The 23,236-nt window shown below is 37.6% G+C and overlaps 1 protein-coding gene across 1 annotated transcript in view; it reads left to right on the top strand.

The window, feature by feature from the left end:
* Nucleotides 1–4,380: 4,380 nt before the first annotated feature.
* SRBD1 (S1 RNA binding domain 1) overlaps nucleotides 4,381–23,236 on the top strand; it is a 46,318-nt gene continuing 27,462 nt past the window's right edge. The window contains exons 1-3 of the mRNA XM_032877980.1: nucleotides 4,381–4,384; nucleotides 22,068–22,071; nucleotides 22,158–22,264. The gene's annotated coding sequence lies outside the window, so the exon portion shown is untranslated. The remainder of the gene's footprint in view (nucleotides 4,385–22,067; nucleotides 22,072–22,157; nucleotides 22,265–23,236) is intronic.

Raw genomic sequence — 23,236 nt, 5'->3', positions numbered from 1 at the left:
CCTCAAAATTCATATCTACCCAAAATCCTCAAAATGAGGTCTTATTTGGAAATAGGGTCTTTGTAGATCTAATTAAAATGAGGTCATACTGGGTTAGGGTGGGCCCTCATCCAGTGATACATAGAGAAAAAAGAATGCTCTGTGAAGATGAGACAGAGATTGGAGTGAATATAGCTGGAAGCCAACGAATACCAAGGATTGCCGGCAACACCAGAAGCCAGGAGAGTGACATGAAACAGATTCTTCCTCAGAGATTTCAGACTTCTAGGCTCCACAAGTGTGAGAGAATAAATTTTTGTTGTTTTAAGCTACCTGATTTATGGTAATTTGTTACGACAGCCCAAGGAAACTGAACTGGGTCTGCAGCAACCAAATCAACAACCTGACCAGCATACTCACCAGGCCTTTTGAATAGCATCTCTTGGCTCCTGGCCTTTTCCATTTGGGCACTGTACACAAGCATTTCAAAGGGCCAGACCTCAGACTGGAGAACTCAGGCATAAGTAAAGGATTTTCACTTCTTAGTCCATGAGATTTTAGCTTTCCAGATTAAGAAGGAATTAGCCTCTCCCCTGGTGTAAGTAGGGGTTGGAAAGATTCAGTCCTGGTAGGGTGTGGCAGAGCCTTTTATCTGCACTCTGGTTCTGCTCACTCAGCATTTGTGGTTGGGGGACCACCGGCCCATCTCAGGCATGATAAAAGGGATTGTGGTCCTAGGACTTGCAGTTCCAACATTAGGGGTCTTACGAAGTAGCGATGTGATTCCCCACCTCAGATTTCTATCAGGATTGATTGTCTTAAGCACTGGGCTGCTTTTTCCATGGCGTGCTGTACTGAAAACCATCTCCTTTCTACATGAAGTCAGCCTGCCAGGAATCCTGGCATGTTAATTTTTACCTCTCATAGAAGGCAACTGTTGTATAGTCTGACTTAGAATTAATGCCCCAGGTCTTGCTCCAGTATGGTCCCTGACATACCCAAGGCCAGAGCCTCTGTAGTGGTTCTGCCTGATTCATGAGCTCCTTCCTCATCTGTGTCTGCTGCATTAATGCCCCAGCCTGCAACTTCTTCCTTCTGACTTTCCTTCCTCAAGAACCCAATTCTAAGGCCTCCAGGAAAACATGTTCCTAGCCATTGAACTGTCTCTAATAGCAGATACATCATAGAGGTTTAGGCAAGAGGGAAAACTCAGGCCTTTTTTTCTTTTTAAATTATCTTCCCATTTTCGTTTCACTTTCTAGAGAAAAGTTGTAGAACTCAAGCCTTTAAATTCAGTTTCTGTTAAGATGGATAGTTTCCTAGGTGAGTTATCAGTAGTTAAAATGCATATCTGATTTTTAGGAGTAGCCATTGGTGAAACAAGTATGGCATAGATTCAAGTCACTGACAATATGTGGTTTTCTATGCTGTCTATGCATTGATTTCTATAATGAGTTTCTAACTTTGTCCTCTGGCTTCACTAGCTAACTCTAATTCCTTTTCTACTTTTTCTTTACTTCTGGGAAGGTATTGCTTCTGTAGATTTCACACTGTAGAATGAAACTCACCTCATTGTGACCCCTAACCTATGTAGTAAATCCTCTGAAATTAATTTTGGTTCTTTCTGATCTGTGCCCCCATATGACTCCCCCCAAGGTTTCATTATTAGATTTTGACAGCCTTTTAAATTTGTAAGTGCCACAAATTTGTCACTAGAGATGAATGGGTAAAAAGAAAATTCCTTGCAGTGGAGGATATGGGTAAAATATTTCAAGCGACAGATCTGCATCAATAATGTTAATGTTTATAGGGTGATGAAAACCATATAAGTCTTAAGCCAGAATCTTGTTTCAGTTGAGTCTCAGAAATTTTGACCACAGAAGCCAAGGCACATTCCATTTATTCCAGCAAATGTTTTTTTCAAGTCCTTTCCAACTGTCTGAAAGACAGTTGTCACTCTTGAATGCCTGAACCTTGTGTTTTTTCTACCATGTTAGTTAAGAGCAACGGAAACATTGTCTACTATTCCCAAGATGACTTTTGTCTTGCCTTGAGTTCTGAAATGGAAAGCAAATTTGACAATGTTATTTTGCCCTTTATTTTTCATGTTCATTCTCTGGCAAGGTTTTTAAGAAATTTTGCATCATTCTTTCTGACTGACTTCTGCCCTTGTTTCATGCTAGAAGATTGCCTTTACTGCACACTGAGCAGTCATAGGGCCGTGGATTTTCCTTGTTTCTTATTGATACCAGAGGAGTTCCCCAGTGGGTTCTGGTTCTGATAAAAAAGAGTTTTAATATTTGTGGGACTGAAAAGTACATTCAGAAGATATCTAGAAAAAAACAATTGATATTACCATGAATATGATGCCAGTGAATATGTATATACATACATACATATGTGTGTGTTTTAACTAAAAGAGGAGGATAAAAACATTAAGCCATTGTAGTATGGTCTTTTGCTTATATGCCTAGTAACTGATATTTTTTTCTTGAAAAACATTAACAAAAAATGATTTATTAAAAACTAAGCTATTATTACGTTTCCCAGGGAAATTAAGAGTAGTTCTTAGGGAAAAGAAAGAAAAATAAAGGAGAGAAAAATACCAAGATTAAAAATCACCACTACCCCTACCTTCATTCAAAGCCTGAACAGGTTTCCCTGACTATAGTTATTCTTTACCAAAGTCATCTGGAAGTGATACCCTAACTACATAGTAAGCATGTTGATTTTACATTGGAAATTTCACATTATGCCAAGCATTATTATATTAAAAGTTGTTATGAAGATAGGTTTCTTGAAGTGGGCCATTATATTACATTGTCCTAAGTCAGTAATAATAAAACAGCTGATTAGTATTTCTAAAGTACTTAGGGAGTGGAATGAGATTGTGTTTTCCCTTTTGTATTGCATAAGAGTAAGGTAGTAAGATGTTACTTGATTTGCTTAGTCTTTCTCACTGCCTTTCATTTATTTCCAAAGGTTAAGTAAGATACAGTATAGGCTGTATGGTCAAGTTGCCTGAGTTCAAATTTTGGCTTTACCGTTTATTAGCCTAGTGACCTTGGGCAGATTATCAAATTTGTCTTTATTGTTGTCATCATCATCATCATCCCTAGTATAGAATTGTAGTACGTTAGCACTGAAAGGTATTTGAGAGACTATCAAATCCATCCCCCTATTTTCTAAAGAAACTGAAGGCAAGGAAATTCAATAGCTTATCTACCGCTAACTAGAACGTGATCTTTTAACTTTTATATCCTTTCCACTACATCAGTTTTTAGATTTGATTTCATAGACTAGTAAAATAATTTTTTTTTAATTGTGGTCGTGATAACCGGTCTCAAAGATGGTCCTCAATTCTATATTCTGCTGGTCTTGGTGACCAGTAGAATATGGCAGAAGTAATGGCTTATCCCATCTGAGATTAAGTTATAAAAGACTTTGTGGTTCTGTCTTGGATGCTTTCAATCTCTTGGATCACTCACTGTGGAAGAAGCCGACTTCCATGTCATGAGCGGCCCTAGGAGAGACCCATACGAAGAGTAACTGTGGCCTATGGCCAGCAACATTTGAGGAACTCAGACCAATAGTGATATGAAAGAGCCATCTTGGAAAAACATCTTTCAACCCACTCAGGTCTTCAGGTGATTTCAGCCCCACTGCTGACATCTTGTCTGTGGCCTCATGAGAGACCCTCATGAGAGCCAGAACCACCCAGCTAAGCTTCTTCCGGTTTCCTGACCTTTAGAAACTCTGTGAGATAATAAATGTTTGTTGTTTTAAGCTGCTGGGTTTTAGAGTAATTTGTTACACAGCAGTAGTTAACTAATATAGTAGAATTAGGGAGACCGATCTATTTCCAGGGTTTTTATTTATTTATTTTTTGGTCACAGAGAAAAGTAAAAGGACTATTTTAGCACCAAAATAGTAGGAGTGTCATAATTATATAGTAAAGGGCAGTTGTTTAAATTGAATAAATTTATCTTGTTGAAAAACTTTGACATTGTTCTTTTCCTCATTTTGCTACTGACCACTGAAGTCTCATGAACTGACATTTGGGAACCAGCGCCCTTCATCATTCTGTATTTCAGTTAGCACTTTTCAAGTTTGCCTTCTTTTGTGCCCTCAGGTGTTTGCCAAATAAAGGAAAATGTGTTGTCTTTTGAAATGTGACTATAGAAATACCAAATTGAGGAGACTCAAGTTGTATTTCTTATTCATGGTGGAAGGGACAGTAGCACACGAAGACTATGTTAATGTTAGTCACTCTAGCCAGTTGCTCTATGTTTAGATTTCCTCGTCTGTGAATTGAAAGGTTATATTATATGATGTCCTGGAAGCCTTTCCAACCCTAAAATGTTGAGAATTTATTGGCATAGAAGGTCTTCTATTTTGGAATGTAGTCTAATAATGGAGTACAGTTTACTGAGGAGAAATGGGGGCATAGGTCCTGAAGATCTTTGGGCATCATTCTTCTCTCCCATACTATTTGTCCAAAAAAGGGAAGTAACCATAAAATCTTTGCATTTTCCATTTTTAAAAATGCAGTTGTTTAAAATCCAAATTAAAATTTCATCAGGACTGGAGTTCCTGAGTGGCTTAGTCAGCTAAGTGTCTGCCTTTGGCTCAGGTCATAATCTTAGGGTCATGGGATTGAGCCCCAGGTTGGGCTCCCTGCTCAGGGGGGGAGCCTGCTTTCCCCACCCTCTCTGCTGTACCCTCTGCTTGTGCTCTCTCTCTCTGTCAAATAAATAAGTAAATAAAATCTTTTTTAAAAAGAAAGAAAGAAAAGAGAAGAACTTCCTCAGGACTAAGAGTTACCCAAAAGGAGAAGAAAGAAAACTGCCAGTTAGAAGGGACATACTCCTTTTCCTCTGACTCTACATGTGCACACTTGTGGCCTAACCTCCATACTTAATAGTTCTGTAGTTATAAAGGAACCAACCAGGAATGGAAATGTCCCAAAGCAGTCAGAGTTCCCTTGAGAAAAAATTCTGTCATTCATAGATGAACTGGTTAGGTGGAAAATCATAATTATTTTAGACATGTCAAATAAAATGCTGTAATTGATCCTTCTTATTGACAGAAGGATAGAAAAATTAGAGGGAAAGGGAACAGGAGAAAGTAAATTATAGTTTCAAGTAAGAGAAAAGACTAGTGCCCTGTCAAAGCAGATAGTTTCTTCAGAAATCTTTTTGTTGGTGTTGTTTGGTCATTGCATAGACACTGTTACCATTTACTTAAGATTTATAGTAAGAGCAGGGTGATACAGAATTTTAAAAGCATACCTATTTTGTCAAAACATGTTTAATTCTGGTAAGCCTTATGAATGAATAGAAAATATAAACAAACAAACAAAAACACGTTCCTCCTGGTTGTTACAAAACTTTCCCTTAAAAAATGAAATAGGTAAAGGCATTGGATTTTCTTTGCAACCCAAGCAAGAGAGCTAAAATTAGCATCGCTAGATCAAACGATTCTACTTTACTTAAAAGAAACAGAGGGGCATCTATCATGTTTAAAAGCCTGGGTTCCAGAGATAGACCCTTTGCACTCAGGGGCATGCTGGCAGTATGGCCTGGGGCAACTTACTTAAACTAGTCTGTGCCTGTTTACTCTTATACAAGATGGAGGTAATAATATAACAGTAATTACAAGTGCAGCATTGTGAAGATAAATCAAGTTAGCGTTATAAAATTCCGGACACTTATTAGCACTCAATATAAATGTTTTCTGGTGTTATTACTGTAAAATGGATTTTCTTGTGCAGGGATTTTGAAGAACTTTGGCAGCTTAGTATAGCTTCTCCATAACCATTTATATTTTGCCCCTTCATGGTAATAACAAGTGCACCAAATTATGAATTGTCACTTGAAAAGTTAGCCCTGTCATAGACATTTACTTATGGAGTATTTACTTATGGAGTATCTATCATTAAAGGTTAAGCATATCGGGGCACCTGGGTAGCTCAGTGGGTTAAGCCTCTGCCTTCGGCTCGGGTCATGGTCTCAGGGTCCTGGGATTGAGCCCCACATCGGGCTCTCTGCTTGGCAGGGAGCCTGCTTCCTCCTCTCTCTCTGCCTGCCTCTCTTTCTGCTTGTGATCTCTCTCTCTCTGTGTCAAACAAATCTTTAAAAAAAAAAAATAGGTTAAGCATCTCATCCAGTGAAAATTACTGGATGTTCTTAAAAAGGATTCCAGAGGCAACATCAGTATAAGCTAGGTAGTAGTAGTTATCACCTTCTCCCATTTTTTAGGTGAATTTCAGAATTATTTGCAAATAGCTATTACAAAAGAATGACACTGAGTTTTTCATTTATGTAGCTCCTTCCTAGGCACATTTCCGCTTCCGTCCCTTGATACTGCTGCATCCTCTTTCTACACTCTACCTCTCACCGCAGATTTTAGAAGTTCATTATGTTCATTCCTGGAATGCTTCCCCATTCATCTCTTTTCCGAGCTCCAGACTCCATATATCCATCTGCCAACCTGACCTTTCATTTGGATGTCTAATAGATTTGTCTAGAAAAGAACTCTTGACCTCTGTCTCCTAACCCTCCCTGCTTCCCCCAGATTTAAAATGAAAACCATTAAATGATTCTCTGCCATCCTTCCTATTTCGATTAATGGCATCACCATCCACCCAATTTGTAGAGTCACAAACCTATCCTCATTAAAAACTTACTTTTATTAAAATCCTTGATCCTTCTTTTCCCACCCAACCACCTGACTCTAGCTAGACAGCTGTCATCTCACTCAGGGTATACTGAAAAATCTTTTACCAGGACTCCCTGTTTCCACATCTGTCTGTTTTCAATCCGTGTATGTGTATTAGATCCTGTCTCTGTCCCCACTGTGGTAAGAATAAAATTCAGACTCTTTACCATAGGACTTGTCAGATCCTTGTCTGCCTTATCTCTGAGTGCTTTTCCTTTTCCCCATGATGTCCTGGCCACCCTTGGCTCCTTTCACTTTTGTGAACACAGTAGCGTGTTCCCCTCTTAGGACTTTTGCATTTGTTTTTTTGGCCTAGAAATGTTCTTTCCCTGGCTCTTTGTATGGCTGGCTCCTTCTCATTCTTAAAGTGTCAGTTTTAATGTAGTTCTTTAAAGAATCAGTTACCAGTCACTCAAGTAGCTACCTCCACTCCTTGTGACTATCGTGTAATTCTATTTATTTCCTTTATGGCATTTATCACATTATAATTTTCATCGCTTATTTAATTGTGCATCCTGTCTGTTGGCTGCCATAATCCCATTAATCAGAACAAGGCCAGGTACAAAGCAGACACTCAGTACATACTTATAACATACATTCATTGAATGAACAAAGGAATAAATTTTTATGAGCATTAGAAAGTTTATTTTTTATTTTCTTGCTTTGACTCTATTCAAGGTACTTCCAAGCTTCATTTTTAAGCTCTTTCAGTTTTTTGGCATAATTCATTTCCTGGCTGTACTACTGAGGATTCCAGCTTTTTGCTGGCTACTGGCTGGAGACCACTTTGAAGTTTTAGAGGCCACCACGGTTCCTTTACACATGGGCTTCTTCAGCATGACTGCTTACTTCATCAAGAAATTAGGAGAATCCGCTTTCCCCTGTTATTTAACTGATCATGAGAGTGACATCCTATCATCTCCATCATAGTCCACTACTTGGAAGCAAGTCACAGGCCTTGCTTACACTCAAGGGAAGGTGTGAAGGAGTGAACACCGGAGGTGAATCTCACTGGGAGTCTCCTTAGGGTCTGTCTGCCACAGTAATTAAAGAGAAACTGTCAGTTTCCCTAAGTGTGACTTGGATCAATAAGACTTTTAAAAAGAGTGAAGCTTACTACTATTTAGCATCGGAATGAGAGACTGTGGTTGCCTCTTAAAATTTTCCGTTCAAAATAGTATGCGTTAATTGTAAACCATCTCTTATGAACCAGGAGACGCTCCTGACTCAGAGAGAAGGAAAGAAGTTTTGTTAAAATATTAAGAAAGTGGAGGGACATAAAGAAGGCAGAAAAACTTTCATATTAAATGGAAGTAAAGGACATCTGTACAGCTCAGTCGGTCAAGCAGCTGTCTTCAGCTCAGGGAACGATCCCGAAGTCCTGGCATCAAGCCCCAGTTGGGAGCCTGTTTCCCCCTCTCCCTTTGCCCCTACCCCCTCTTGTGCTCTCTTGCTCTCTCTCTCAAATAAATCAAGTTAAATTAAGTGGAAGTAAGTTACTAATTCACTTTAAAACTCAAATTTATTTAAAATAAACTGTCAGTTCTAAACTGAGATGTACTCCACCTGAGTAAATCCCTTAGTGGTTTGAGAAATGAATACTATGAGTTGTGCTCTGATCCTGCTTGCATAGCTGATCCTATAAGGACCAATGTTTAGTTCTTAGGTCCTAGAATTCTTTCCTTGGTAATATCTGTATCCCTCTTCTAAATTCTAGAGTTCTCCAATTTGTATTTTCTTTAACTCTGTGACCTAACCCTTGTCCATGACCCAGTTATTCTTAGGTCAAATGGGTTTGATTTTGCCTGACCCACAGAGATATTTCAGGAAAATGAGTCATTATCCTGCACTAAGCCTTAAGGAAAAGATTATGTGTAAATGTAACATATTTTCATATCATAAGTATTTCTTCCCCCAAACCCATTAGTTGTATCAAGGTAGGTAGGTACCTGTATGGAGGTATGCTCCTTGACCTTTCTGGTAGAGGTGCCTAAACTACATTTTAGTCATGCTGGTTTTGAGATTGACCATGGTAAATGGAGTCAAATGACTGTCTCACAGACCTTGATCTGGAAGCTGGCAACTCAGGACTTTCTTTCTAAGGGTTTCTTTGCTTTCTGGGTCAAATCTCTCCATTTCTTTGGTCTCCTTTTATGGTATGATAGGATGCTGTACTTTAGCTTATGTTCAAAATGACAGAAGCTTAAGTTTAATTCAGTTCCCAGGAAAAGAAGGACTTAAGCTTCTCTAATTAATAGCCTCAGGGATTCATCTATGACTAGGGTCTGAGTTCACAAGAACTCTTTTTGACCTAGAAACCTACCAGAAACTGTTCACCAGAGGATTGGGTGGCTTGGAGTGAGGGACCTTATGGCCATGGTCAGTCTTAACAGGTCAATGGTAGGGCATCTCAGATTTCATTTTCAGATTTCAGCTTCTGAGTGTGCTATTGGTTGGTGCCTGCTAGAATAGTTAATATGAATTTGGATTTGGATTTGTCCTGCTGTAATGTCCTGAAGCAACCCCTTGTCACTGGTATCTCCTTTTATTTTAAGTGATTCTTCTTCTTCAACCAAATTCCCAGCTTTAGCAAGAAGAATCCAAAAGCAAAACTGCCAGAAATTGCCTCTTGGTTGTTCCTTTATGTTAAAGGAAATGCAAACTGAAACAGTAGTAGGATTGAAAACCTACTGTGCCAGGATACAGCGGTGAATGAAATACATATATATTTTCTGTTTTTTTAATTAAATTATATAACATATTATTTGTTTCATGGGTACAGGTCTGTGATTCATCAGTCTTACACAATTCACAGCACTCACCATAGCACATACCCACCCGCCATCCCATCTCTCCCACCCGCTTCCACTCCAGCAACCCCCAGTTTTTCCCCTGAGACCAAGAGTCTCTTAAGGTTTGTCTCCCTCTCTAGTTTCATCTTGTTTCATTTTTCCCTTCCTTCCCCTGTGATCTTCTCTTGTTTCTCAAATCCCTCTAATCAGTGAAATCATATGATTGTTGTCCCTCTCTGACTGACTTACTTCGCTTAGGATAATACCTTCTAATTCCATCCACGTCGATGCAAATGGCAAGATTTCAGGGAGTGGGAGGGTTTGATGGCTGCACAGTATTCCATTGTAGATATGTACCACACTTCTTTATCCATTCACCTGTTGATGGACATCTAGGCTCTTGCCATAGTTTGGCTATTGTGGACATTGCTGCTATAAACATTGGGGTGCAGGTGCCCCTTCAGATCACCACATTTGTATCTTTGGGGTAAATACCAAGTAGTGCAATTGCGGGGTTGTAGGGTAGTTCTATTTTCAACTTTTTGAGGAACCTCTGTACTGTTTTCCAGAGTGGCTACACCATCTTGCTTTCCCATCAATAGTGTAGGAGGGTTCCCTTTTCTCTGCATCCTCACCAGCATCTGTTGTTTCCCGACTTGTTAATTTTAGCCATTCTGACTGGTGTGAGGTGGTGTCTCACTGTGGTTTTGATTTGTATTTCCCTGATGCCCAGTGATGTGGAGCACTTTTTCATGTGTCTTTGCAGAAATGGCTTTCATGTCTTCTGCCCATTTCTTGATTGGATTATTTTTCATTGGGTATTGAGTTTGATAAGTTCTTTATAGATTTTGGATACTAGCCCTTTATCTGGTAAGTCATTTGCAAATATCTTCTCCCATTCTGTCAGTCATCTTTTGGTTTTGTTGACTTTTTCCTTTGCTGTGCAAAAGCTTTTGATCTTGATGAAGTCCCAATAGTTCATTTTTGCCCTTGCTGCCCTTGCCTTTGGTGATGTTTCTAGGAAGAAGTTGCTGTGGCTGAGGTCAGAGAGGTTGCCGCCTGTGTTCTCCTCAAGGATTTTGATGGATTCCTGTCTCACATTGAGGTCTTTCATCCATTTTGAGTCTATTTTTGTATTTTATATATATATATTATACACACATATACACACACACATATCCCAAACCTGTGTGCAGTAGATGATAAGAAGTACTCTAGATAAAAATAAAATGGGAGGGGCGCCAGGGTGGCTCAGTGGGTTAAAGCCTCTGCCTTGGGCTCAGGTCGTGATCCCAGAGTCCTGGGATCGAGCCCCACATCGGGCTCTCTGCTCAGCGGGGAGCCTGCTTCCTCCTCTCTCTCTGCCTGCTTCTCTGCCTACTTGTGATCTCCCTCTATCAAATAAATAAATAAATAAATCTTTAAAATAAAATAAAATAAAAAAGGAAATGGGGATAAAAGTGGTGTGGAGGATGAAGTTAGGGAGGCCTGTCTTTACTCCCACTTCAGAAGGCTGGGAATGGAGCAATTGTTTCAGATCATTTGGAACTCCTGGGCTCCTTAACCATAGTCATACAGAGATAGGGGACATGCAAACAAAAAGAAACCTTGCCTTACCATATTAATGCTTCACCCCTGTGGAAATACATGAATGTGGATCCTCTGCTGATGGTGGTAGCCTTGGGTCTAACTGGGAAAATTTTACTGTCCATAGTATTAAGGGACTGAAAGCCAATTCATACATGACTAGACGTCTGGCCACATACGAGTCTATGTATGTGAATCTTGGGAGACAAAATGTATCTTAGAGCTTATTACTGGAAATATTGACAAACCTAGTTTCTACAATTTGGGGAAGAAAAAGAACTTTTATATTATTTTGCATTATGCCCCCCCTTTTATCCCTAACTCCTGTTCCCCCTAACAATTTAAAAATTTAAATGGTAGGTGGTCAAAATTTCTGTGCACAGAGATTTTTCTTTTTCTCTAATACACACACACACACACACAAACATATACGAGTTTCAGATCAGATTTTCTATGTACTGTTTTAATTTATTAGAAGGGAAATTTCTCTAAATCTTTGCACCCCAAATTTTTATTTGAATTTATTAGAAGGGAAATTTCTCTAAATCTTTGCACCCCAAATTTTTCTAAAGTCTGCTTTTATGACTAAACTATAAATCTTTAAAAATAGAGATTTACTGTAGAAATGCCAACTTCTTTGTATTATGTCAGGTCAAGACGTCTAGTTAATTGGTGTGCATTTGTTCGTGCATATGTCATAAACCAGGATTATGTTTTAGCCCAGGCCCTATATGTGGCCACACATGGGGCAGATAGGTGTGGTCCAGTTCAGATGTGTTAATGTTTTTCTTTTTTTTATGGTAAATTGGGTAGTAGGAGGCATTGGTTTGGAAAAGCATGTGGGCAAGGCAGGCATTTAGGATTTATGGACCTTTACTTAGCCAGTTTGCCCTTATCTTTCCTCTACCATATCGACCTGTATCCACTAGGGGACATAAGAGCACCTACCAGAAGACAAAATGAAAGCCGGACTAGATTAAAATTTTAACACTGGACTAGGATGATAACAAAGACTCATTTTTTAGCTTTATAATTCATAAAGATGTTATGCATTATATTTAAATGTTAATCATCATGGGAAACTCTTTAAGGCAGGATCAGTATTTTATGTTAATAATTATGGAATGAGAACTAACACACAGCTAACTAGCAAGTTTGTGCCATCTAACTGCATGCATTTGTCATTAAGTTCCAATGTGGTCTACTGGAGCTGTGCTGACAATGATTCTGAATTTGCAAATTACTTTGTACAAAAAAAGAATTCTCTTTTAGGTTCAGGAGGTGAGAAATCTGGGGAGAACGTCTACCATCAAATTCCAAGGAACAAAAATCAGAAGTAGTCTATATTTTGTATCCCTGCCACCTGCTCCAGAGCTGTGACTCCTGAGACAGATCTGTAGTTAAAGGTGTCACTGTTCCCAGCTTAATGATTCAAAAACTTAGGTTGGATTTTTATTTATTTACAGTTCTCTTTTCTTTTCTTTTCAGATATAATCCATATATAGAAAAGGGCAAAGTGATACAGTACAATAAGTTTTGACATATGTGCACCCCACATATATCAAGATGTAGAACATTTCAGTCATCCCGGAAAATTTATTCCTGTCCCTTCCCACACACCCAGATGTTTTTGCCACACGTTACTTTTGTCTGTTCTAGAATTTAACATAAGTGGAATCATAACAGTGTGTAGTCCATTGCACCCAGTTCTTCCAGTTAGCGTAACATGTGTGAAATTCAACCATGTTTTCGCTTGTATTGGTAGTTTGTCCGTTTTTTTGCAGAATAGTATTCCATAATGTGAACTTACCACATTTTTAATACATTCTCTTATTAATGGATACCTGAGCTATTCCTAGTTTTTTTGGCTTTTGTTTTGTTTACTATTAATGAATAAAACTGCCATGAATGTCTTGTACAAGGTTTGGAGAACATACTTAAAATTTTCCCTTAGGTAAACACTTAGCAGTTGAATTGCTCCAAGAATTTTGAAGTCCTGTAATTAGGTAATAAGCATTTTGTGTTGAAGTCTTTCCTGTATAATATTAATATAGCCACTCTAATCTTTGTAGTCCTAATTTTTTTTTAAAGATTTTATTTATTTATTTGACAGACAGAGATCATAAGTAGGCAGAGAGGCAGACAGAGAGAGAGGAGGAAGCAGGCTCCCTGCTGAGCAGAGAGCCCAACGTGGGACTCAATCCCAGGACCTTGAGATCATGACCAGAGCTGAAGGCAGAGGCTTAACCCACTGAGCCACCCAGGTGCCCCATGTAGTCCTAATTTTTAAATGGTATTTTTTTTCTATCCTTTTACTTCCAGCCTTTTTGTTTCTTTATATTTACTGTGTGTCTCTTGTGGACAACATAAATTATATCTTTTTTTTTTTTAAGATTTTATTTATTTATTTGACAGACAGACTTCACAAGTAGGCAGAGAGGCAGGCAGAGAGAGAGGAGGAAGCAGGCTCCCTGCTGAGCAGAGAGCCCGATGCGGGACTCGATCCCAGAACCTGCGATCATGACCTGAGCCGAAGGCAGGGGCTTAACCCACTGAGCCACCCTGGTGCCCTATAAATTATATCTTGATTGACAATCTTTGCCTTTTAATAGAAGCATTTACTTCATTAACATTTAGTGTACTCATATGGTTGAATTAAAGTTTACAGTTTTGCTATTTGTATTTTATATGTCTCTTCTGTTTTCTAGCCTTCTTCCTTTTCTGTCTCATTTTAAATGAAAATCAATTAATTTTTAGTTTTCTATTTTAATTCTTTTATGGACTTTTCATCTGTACTTCTTGGGTTTTTTTGTTTTGTGATTTTTTGTTTCTGTTTTGTTTTTGTTTTTGTTTTTAGTGGTTACTGCAGTGATTATTATTTATATTCTTTTCAGAACCTACTTAGAGTTAATATTATAGTACCTCACCACCTTTCATTCTTTGTGTTCTTGTTTTCATATGTAGACATCCCAAAGTATGCTATAATTTTTGCTTTAAATGGTCATATGTCTTTTATGTTAAATTAGAACATACTCAATTATATATTTATATTTACCATCTAGTATCAATTTTCCTTAGCCTAAAAAATTCCCTTTAACATCTTCTTGTAATGCTGCTCTGCTGGCTAAGGAAAATTGAGATGTTTTGATACTTTCACATAGGTCATGAAGGCTTTGCTTCCCCCTGACTCTATTTTATCTCTGTTGTTCAGATAGGATGATTTCTGTTGATCTCTCTTCATATTCACTGACCCTTTTTTTCTGCTCATCTCCAGTCTGCTGTTAAACCTATCGAGTAAATTTTTCATTTCAGATACTATGTTCTCAGGTCTGGAATTTCCATTTGGTTATTTATTATAGTTTCCAATCTGTTCATTTATGACTATCTTTCCTTTACATCTTGGGGCTGCATGAAAGTTCTTGTCTGCTATTTTCAACATCTGGGTTTATCCTAGGTTGGTTTGTATTTATTGATGATTTTCCACCCCCATTCTGTTATGGGACATATTTGCCTGCTTTTTTGTATGCCTAGTTATTTTTTAATGTATAATGGACATTGTGATGTTGTTGATTACAAATTTTGTTGTGTTCTTTTAGTGTTGAATTTTATTCCGGCAATCAGTTGATTTTCTGTTAGATCAGTTTGAATCTTGTAAGGAGTGGTTTTGGGGGAGGGGGTTGTAATAAACTTTAAACTTTTTAAAAACTTCATTCCTGGTGCTCGCTTCAGCAGCACATATACTAAAAACTTCATTTCTGTTTTCTGAAATGTTTCCATTCTTCTATCAGTTCTCTTTCATGGGTCATCTAACACACACTCCCCTAGATGTCTCTTAAACTGTCACATGTCAAAGAAGAGTAGATGCAAGATAGGGAAATCAACTTGCATTATTTGAAGTTGGCTAGACTTTCCCTGAGCTTTTTTGTGTCTTTAATTCTAACTGCATTTTGTATTTTCACAGTAGTAAATGACAGGAAGAGCCGTGAGTGAATGATAATTTCTAAAGAAAATACTCAAGACTATTTCATGGAGAAACCACTTGGGAATAAATTTAAAATTTAATATGGAATATGTAATGTGCATTTTCATTGCTGTAGAAGCTATCGTCCACAGGCAAGGTTTCATCTGGAAGGACTTTTTAAAAATAGTTGTGAGATAATTTTAGTGCTTTGGGACAAAAAAAAAAGAAAGGAGAGCAGTTTGAATCAGCAATTCTTCAGAAGTTTGTGGTAGAGTAATAATAAAAATGTGGATTCTGACCTCAAAAAAGCTGACTAGCATGAATGAGTGCTTATATTCCTTTTTTAAAAATATCATAAATTTTAGGTAAAAATGTAATGGTCCAAACAATATTTCTTTGAATTTGAAATAGACTGTTTATACAATTCAGATAACTTGTCCAAAAATTCAGAGTTAGATAACTTTTTTAAAAATGGAGCAATTCATTTTTCTGGCATCAAGTCCTTGACAGTTAGCACAGTCAGTCCTGGGGTCCTCTTGCCTCTTCTACTCACAACTGCCAAGAGGGCGGTGCATGCCATCTCAGCTTTCAGCAGATGTAAACTGGGCTTCTTAAAGACATGAACTTCATATGCTTTTTCCCATTCTCTCAACACCCAACACAGCTAGCACAGTGCCTGGCTGGTACATGATAGTTGCTTAGAGAATGTTTTCGGAGTGACAAAATCAGTGTCTCTACTTGAATGCCAAAAACATTAGAATGGGGACAACATAGAAATTTGTTCATTATTTCCTCCCCTAAAGGTAGGGGAGGAAATTTGTACTTTTAGAAAGTGATTTTAACTCTGTAGTACTTTCCTAAGCAAAAAGTTGGGGGAAAATGTAGGCAAAATTCAGAATTATAGATCACAGCAGTTCTTGCAGAAATTTTTCTTACAGGAATGCCTGAGTGGCTTAGTCAGTTAAGCGTCTGCCTTTGGCTCAGGTCATGATCTCCACGTCCAGAGATCAAGCCCAATGTTGGGCTCCCTGCTCACTGGGGAGTCTGCTTCTCCCTCTCCCTCTCCCTGCCGCTCTATCTACTTATGCTCTCTCCCTCTCTAAACTAAATAAATAAATTCTTTAAAAATTTTTGTTTTCTTATATAAGTCTGCCTGCTAGAAGAATTAAAAAATATTTGAACTCCATAGGTTATCTGGGACCTTTTATTTTGCAGGGCATTTTAGTAAAATAGCTCTCCTAACTAATACATTTTAATGACTTCATAATAATAGTTCACATGGTGACTGTTTCATATTTATTTGTATCAGTCCCCTCGGTATATTTTTAGATTGCACATGTACACACACACACACACACACACACACACGTCATACCTTTGCACATATCTTTCTGTTCCCTTAGAATAAATTCTTTTATGTGAAGATGTGACATTATATTATATATACATCTTGTACAGTTATTGTAAGGATTAAATTAGATAATATGAAAAGCCTTATAACAATGCCTGACAGTAAAATCTCAAGGGTTTTTGGTAGTAAGGTTATTGTTGGTTGTTTTTATTATTGTCTTGGGCTTCCCACTAGACCTTGAATCACTTGATAAAATAACAACTGCAGTTAGAAAAAAAACATCAGCGGTCCCAACTCAAGTGGCTTGAACAATAAGCAAATGTATTATTCTTTATTGAATAGTAAGGACATTTCATGACAGGGAGGTCAGAGAAGGGGTGAGTTCAGAACTGGCTAATACAAAATCTCAAGAGTATCACGAAGAAATAAATTGTGGTCATGTGTGCCACCTGCCATCTTCAGTGAGTCAGCTTTGTCCTCAGGCCTGGACCGGTCCCTGATACAGTGCTTACCCTGGCTCCAGAGTCATATTTGAATGAAAAAGAAGAAAAGATCCAACTCTTCACAGGGGTCTATATTTAGGTTAGTCTTTTAACCTCTCAGTAAGGAAGGCTTTTTTCTAAAGTCCCTAGCAGATTTACCCTTGTATTTCATTTGCCATCATTGAATTCATGGAATGGGACCATAATGATTAGCTTAGACCATTATTTTTCATACCTTTTGATCATGATACACAGTAGGAAATACATTTTATACTAAGACAGCCTTCACCCATATATTTGTGTATTTGTATATGTCTTTCATAATTAAACATAATTCAAAATAAAGACTTCTCAAAATGATACCCATATACATGACAAAGTTAAATTTTATTTATAATTAAATGTATTTTTAACCCTCAAATACAAAAAAAAATAGATTTAATTAGATAAAAAAAAATTAGATTTAACCTGTATAGTTACAGGTTTCATGAATTTGTTCCAGTCTAGAATACATGAAGACTATGAGCATTTATGATATACTGTTGAGCCTATTCTTTTAAAATTTGATTGAGTCAAAACTGAAAATACTTTTTCACATTAGTAGGTCACTGTGAGTGGTACAATAATTTTAGTAACAACTCATACAGACAAGACTCCTGAGTGAATTTTATATTCAAGGAAATAGGATATACAGTGCCAGCATACCAGGGCTTGGGATCATTAAGAACCATATTGGAAGCTTCCCAGCACAGAATATGGAAAGATAAGACAACTAAATGCAGTGTGTGATCCAGTGGTTGAATTTTGGATGGGGAGGAAAAAATGCTGTAGAGTAGAATTGGGACAATTGGTAAAATTGGAGTATGGGCTATACATTACATAATATTACATCGATGATAACTTCTCCGCATAAATTTTTATTATTCTACAGTGGCATGGAAGACAATGTCTTTGTTATTTAGAAACATACACTGAAGTATTTACTTGAAAGAAAGCTAAGAAATTCCCTGCAAACTTTTTTTTGAATTTGAAATTACTTCAAAATTTTAAGTTTAAAAATGCCAAAAGAAAGTGTTTTTCACCTGGAAAAAAAAAATGTACGTGGTTCTTGAGTTCACTTATACTGAATGTATCACATGTATATCATGGTTATCGTGGTGTTTAATTCTTCTAATATGGTGTAGGATTTTTGTTTACTAGTATTTTTTTGAGGATATTTGTACCTCTCTTCACAAGGAATATTTATTTGTCTATAGTTTTCTTTCCTGATGTTGTCTTTGTTTGGCTTTGACCTCAGGGTAATGTTGCCCTCAACAAACGAGTTAGGAAGGGTCACCTTCTCTTATATTTTCTGGAAGAATTTGAGAAGGATTGGTGTTAGTTCTTTATAAATGTTTGGTAGAATTCATCAAACTATCTGGTCCTAGACTCTTCTTTGTTGGGAGATTTTTGGTTACTGTTGAATCTCTTGTTAGAAGTCTGTTCATATTTTATCTCTTCTTGAGCCCATTTTTGGCAGTTACTCTGTTTCTAGGAATTGTCCATTTTTTATTCCTTTGCAGTTTGTATTGAACAAGAATGCATTTTTACATTGTATAAATACATATGATTCAGTTTTATCGAAGTTATATTTGAACTATACAAAATAAATGTCCTAAAACTGCCTTCTCTTGCTTTGAATATCTGACCTGAAATACGGTTATCATGCTGATATTTTGAGCATTCCAGTTGCTTCACATCCTTACCAATACTTGGTATTTTCTGTCTTTTGAATTTTAGCCATTTTGGTAGGGATGCTTCAAATGTTTTTGTTTGGTTTTATACTGTCTTCTACAAGAACATTACTATCAACAGTACATCTGGGGTTGAACATTTTTATTGTTTTTTGTATTTGTAAATCATTTTTAAATTAATTTTATTTTAAAGTCTTACAGTTATTTTTTTCTATTTAAAATGTGCCTTAAGTCAAACTGAATAGAGTTAGCACTTTCTCTCCTTTTTGTCACTGTTAATACTTCCAAATCTGGTAAGGAGCCTGCTTCATTATTCTTTTTCTTCCAAGTCTACAATGATTTTTTTTTTAAGATTTATTTATTTATTAGAGAGAGAGCAGGATGGGAGGGACAGAGGGAGAGGGAGAGAGAGACTATAAAGCAGACTCTTCCCTAAGTGCAGAGCCCGATACGAGGTTTGATCTCTTGATCCTGAGATCATGACCTGACTGAAAATCAAGAGTCAGACACTCAACCAAGTGAGCCACTCAGGTGCCCTGAAATTTATAATGATTCTTAAGGTCAACTTATGCTAATGTTACAATCAATAACATCCTTTCTGAAAAAGACACAAAGTTTGTAACTAAAGTTGGTTGTAAGAATGAGAGATTTGCCAATGATGATAAACTTCTCATACTTTTTTTTTTTGATACTTTGCTTCATAAATCTGTAAAGTTACTCTTGAACCTGTCCATGAGTCAGTGACCATCGTTTATCAGAAGATCCAGTAAGATTTCCATGAACAAAACACATGTTTCTGGCCAATTTGTGCATTCCTCTCACATGATACTCTCAGTTGGCTGTGTTATTTATTGCACTGTTGATTCCACGTTGAGAATATGTGCAACATACTTGATGTGGTCTATTTCTTTTGTGACTTTTTTATGCTGGTGGCAAGACACCATATTAACTTTATGACCCTCTAACTGGTCAGAACTCTCAGTTTGAGAACCACTGATTTTACTGTTACTATTATCTGCTAGGGTGGGGCCAGCCTTCTCAAATCCTATGGCCTTCCAGAGGTGGGGTAGATGCATGAAACACAGTCAGGTTTCTGTTGGAAGGAGGAAAAGAGGGCTGGAGGCTAGAGGTAGGACAGGCAATCAAGACTGTCCAGCTACAGGGACTGCTTACTACTTACTTAGCTGTCCCAAGCATCTGGTGTGATTTGACATATGTGGAGTTGTCTTTATTCTAATGGCTCCCAACTATTACTTTTAGTTTTTCCTATTTGTTCATAGTTCTGTCTCTTTCCTCAGGTATTTTTCTCGTTTTTCTCATTGTGCTTGCTACTACGTTGTCCACCACCTCCTACCCTCTCATTTTTAAAAGCACCCTTTTCATTTTGCTGCTTCTCATCTGCTTACACCAAAAAAAGACTATCCAGCTTCTTAAATGTTGTGGCTCAAAAGAAATCAGGCTCTCGGGGCATCTGGATGACACAGGTGATTGAGTAACCAACTTTTGGTTTCGGCCCAAGTCTCATCTCAGGGTTGTGAGATCAGGCCCCATGTCAGGCTTCATGCTCGGTGCAGTCTGAATGGGTTTCTCTCTACCACCACCCCACCGACCCTGCCAATAATAAAATCTTTTTAAGAGAAAGTAATCAGATTCTCAGCAAGGTCTTGGGTTTTTCTTTATGATCCTTTTCATGATTATGTTTGCTTTTTAGGATTTTTTAAATTATGTCTTTGGTTTTTACCTGTGGCCTAGATAACCAATCAAGTTATCTCTGAAATATAAAAATACTTCTGAACCCTTCAGTCTTTCAGAACAAAACTTCTACTCTTATTAAAAGAAAATAACAAGAGGGTGGTTGGATTATGGACATTGGAGAGGGTATGTGATATGGTGAGTGCTGTGAAGTGTATAAGCCTAACAATTCACAGACCTGTACCCCTGGGGCAAATAATACATTATATGTTAATAAAAATAATTAATTTTTAAAAAGATAATAACATCATCACAACACCCAGGGACCCTATTTTCTTTATGGCCTTCCTGGGAGTTTAAGGTTATCAAACTTAACCTTGTTTTCTTGAGACAAATGGAGACGGATGCTGACCCACGGTTTCACATCTGGGTCACAACAACTAGATAGTTGTAGTTTCACAACAACTAGAGAACCTTTAATTTTAGAATTATGAATAACACCAAGTATATTATAAGGTACTTCTCAGTTAGCCAATAAATATTTACTTTCAAATACTGTATTTTATAAACTCTAAGATGCACATTTTCTTACATTTTTAACATCTCTGAAATCAGGATACTTCTTAACAATTAATGGTATCTTAGAGTTGCTGTTGGCCCTATGGCAAATCATGGTGTAGTTTCTCTGTGGACTTGATTGTTAATATTGGAGTCATGACTGAACTGCAAACCCTTCACTGTTTTAGTCAACAAACTGTTGAACAATAAAACATTTAAGGACCTTTAAAGAAAGAATAGTTTTGTTGTTGTCCAAAATCTCTTCTGTTCATACTTTCTGTTAAGATTAAGATAGAACCACTGTCAAAGTTTACAGAATGAGCATCGGAAGCTTTAAAGAAAATCTCAGAGACTATAGAATATTACTCTTTCAGGAAGTGCTATGTTGCCTAGGACCTTAAGAGCATTAAGGACAATACTGAATGGAAAAACCTGGACATTGAAGACTCTGAGTAAAAAAAGTACACCAGAAGAGTGAATGCTGAATTTGAAGAAGTTTTAGGAATACCTTAACCAGTTTAGATTGTTTATATTTTCCTTTTTATCTCTGCGTGATAGATGATTTAAGAACTTTCTAAGTAAGTCTAAAAGAATTCTTTAAATATTTAAAAAATAAGAATTTCAAGTAATAAAGCATTGTGTCATGATTTAATAGGCAGTGGTACATAAAATAGTGCATCTTGTAAGTAATAGTATCTTTAATGTGATGAAACATTTGGTTTACTGTCAGACTTATTGTATAGTGGTGTATTGCTTCCTACTATAATTTACTCTATCTCCTCTTAAGAAGAACTAAGGGATAATATACACATGTAAGTGAAGATAACACTGCCAGGCACTGTGTGAACCATGGAGACCAATATGTCTCAAAGTGTGCTCCTGGAACCAGCAGCACCTGAGAGGTTATTAAAATGCAAATTCTCAGCCTTTCCCATACTCCGCCGCCCACGCCCATACACACTGGACCTACTGAGTCTGAAATTCTGGATATGGGGCCTGGCAGCCTGTGTTTTAAACCCTACAGGTGATTTTGAGGGCAAACTAAGGTTTGAGAACCACTGCTCTGGTAGAGTTCTAGGGAAGTAAAAATTACTGGTGCTGTTGTATTGAAGTTAGGTGTATGAGTGATTTAGAGAGTAAGAAAACAGATTGCCTAAGTTCAGCTCAAATACGTAGTAACTATACGTTTAAGAAAAAATGAAAAAATTTAAGCCAGGTACCAGTAATATAGGTATGTAATGAAATAGTCCAAAAACTGCATGTCCTTCACTCTGGGTTGACATTTGATCTTTGTCTTTTTAGCACGATGTATCTCAGACTTTACTCAAGGCAACACTGGACAGTGTTGTAGAAGAATGTGTCAGCTTTGTGGGAGTGGATATTAACATCTGTTCAGAAGTTTTGTTAAGGTGAGACAAGAGCTCTGTGGCTGAAGATGACAGAACCTTACGTTTAACTGACTGTTCAGTTCAAATTTAGCTAAAATAAGGAGACACGTGTGTAAAGTTGTCAAGTACAAAAAATCTTTGAGTTCATACCTGGCTTGAGCTAATCAGTTTGAGGGGAAGACATCATTTAAGAAAAGAATTGTAACAGGGGCGCCTGGGTGGCTCAGTGGGTCAAAGCCTCTGCCTTCGGCTCAGGTCATGATCTCAGGGTCCTGGGATCGAGCCCCGCATCGGGCTCTCTGCGCAGCGGGGAGCCTGCTTCCCTCTCTCTCTCTCTGCCTGCCTCTCTGCCTGCTTGTGATCTCTGTCTGTCAAATAAATAAATAAATCTTTAAAAAAAAAAAAAAAGAAAAGAATTGTAACAATTCACATTATCATTTTTAATACTACAAATCTAAAGTGAAGAACATATGGTAACTATTGAGTGCATTAGTGTTGCTAATAGAATTTAAATAAGGTTAACATGGAAAAGAGCTGTTTCCCACCGCATGAGAGTAGGTTTTTTTCACTAGTTCAGTCTCATGCACACTTCTGTCAAAGCTGGCAGTAACCAAAAGATAAATTCTGAGGGTTCAAGGTATAGTAACGGTATTTTTACCTTGATTCTGCAAGTCGCATATCAAAATCCTTATCATACTATAATCACGTCTTATATACTCTGTCCTGTTTTACTGTGGTTATAGAAGAGCTGCTTTCTTCGTTCATAAGGTTTGCACTTATTACACAAGTCTGCTGAGGCAGCATGAAATTCTGGAACTATGTAAAAGATCTGGACTCTTCAGCTTTGAGACTAGTATAACAGAAAATACCCCTGGGGCGCCTGGGTGGCTCAGTGGGTTAAGCCGCTGCCTTCGGCTCAGGTCATGATCTCAGGGTCCTGGGATCGAGCCCCACATCGGGCTCTCTGCTCAGCAGGGAGCCTGCTTCCTCCTC

The sequence above is a fragment of the Lontra canadensis genome, unplaced genomic scaffold (assembly GCF_010015895.1).
Source record: "Lontra canadensis isolate GAN:19392208 unplaced genomic scaffold, GSC_riverotter_1.0 scaffold61, whole genome shotgun sequence".
Lineage (NCBI taxonomy): Eukaryota > Metazoa > Chordata > Mammalia > Carnivora > Mustelidae > Lontra > Lontra canadensis.
This window is presented reverse-complemented; position numbering and strand designations above follow the sequence as displayed.